Source organism: Macrosteles quadrilineatus, unplaced genomic scaffold (assembly GCF_028750875.1).
Source record: "Macrosteles quadrilineatus isolate MER2022 unplaced genomic scaffold, UCM_ALF_1.0 Scaffold_1__1_contigs__length_201487025, whole genome shotgun sequence".
Taxonomy (NCBI): domain Eukaryota; kingdom Metazoa; phylum Arthropoda; class Insecta; order Hemiptera; family Cicadellidae; genus Macrosteles; species Macrosteles quadrilineatus.
Genome location: NW_026542594.1, coordinates 176148439 through 176150116, shown reverse-complemented (window position 1 = coordinate 176150116; position 1678 = coordinate 176148439).

The following is a 1678-nucleotide window of genomic DNA, read 5'->3' as shown; positions in this document are numbered from 1 at the left end:
AACCATTTTTCAGATTTTGGTTGTTTACTTTTAGACAACCTCAAAAAATCATTGCTACATTTTTTTAAAGTAAAATTTGTATTAATTAAATATTCCTAAGTAATTAAAAAAGAAGCTTTCTTAATTAAAGAAGCTTTATAGGTAAAATAAACTAATTAGGCTTTTTTGTTTTCTACTTATACTTTTCATTATGACATTAAATTTTACACTTGTCAAACATTATAATTTTCACGTGATGACAATTTTAATTTAACTTTTTGATTGTTATATTTACTTGTTATATTCACGTGATTTTCACGTGTATATAGTAGTAAGCACTTCCCCACTTTGCACTTATTCCCACAAAAAGAAGGGTATATATGAAAAAAGGTATTGTTTTTGACAAAATGTTTTAGATTGGGTTGTGTGTGGATATATTTGGGCAATTGTCATCATCATAAAAGTGTTTTTTTGGAGTGATTTCTATGTGTGTGTGGATGTGAATTGAGCTTCAGACAATACCCTCCTGTGGTCCGATTTTAATGAAATTTTGTATTAATCCATGGTGTGAAAAAAAGTTTCACTTATGTATAATTGGTTTATTATAGTCTTTTAAGTTTTAACTTTAAACAGAATGGCACAGCCCCTATTAATGTAAAAGTAATTGCAGCCCCTGTGATTTTCCCCATTAAATATCATAGTTACTCCCACCTATGATAAGGGTTGTTGACAAGATAATGGAAAAAGAGTCTGTGTCGGATTGTTGACACCGGTTATTTTACATTTTAGTGAAGGAACCTTGTGATTTGACTTTGAAGTATACAATTAATTGGGTGCAAATAAACTGCTTCCAACAGAAACAATGATCCTCTACCCTCTCAATTAGACCACTAAACGGAAACGAAACTAGATAAGTCTCTTTAACAACTTTATTCTCTCTCACACAATAAATACACAATCACACTGTATTTACAAACTAACTCTAAGATAATTTCGAACAATAAATAGCTTAACAGGTTTAAACCTTATTGACTAAACTTTATGGTAAGTTTTATTTACAGTGTACATAAATCTTTTTAGATCATGTATTGCAGCAAGTATTCTTACTGCTGTTTAGAGGAAGATGCATGTACAAAGGTGGGAATATTACTGACAGTTAAATTGAAGTGCACTCTATGATTATTTTATTCTTACTCTACTTTGCTTGAGTATAAACGCATTTTGATCAATGTAAATTAAATTTGAAAAAGAAAAATTGCTTTAAAAGTAGTACTGTTATTGCAACATCGATTAATAATGCGTGTAATACAAAGATTTTACAACACATTGATGAAATAGGTACTAATTTAAGGTTTGGTAATCATAGTTATAGATTAAACAGTTTTGACATGGAATAAAAACTCTACCATTCTGTCTCCACACTTTGATTTCAAGGCTACAGAAGACTAACTGTTTAAGTAGGTCATCTGTATCTCGCTCAATTCAAGAAATATTTACATCAAAAAGATTCTGCAAGTCTTTTTATACAACTTCAGACCTTTTTGGTCAAAGTATGGATGCAGCCTAGTTTACAGTGAGTATTCATCTTCGAAGTAATTCACCTGCAAGTTCTTACTCTATGTATGTAGATGTAGGTAGGTATAGTCTTTGGAAACGCTAAACAGTAACAGAGTGAGAATTTACAAAAGTTCAAGGGTGC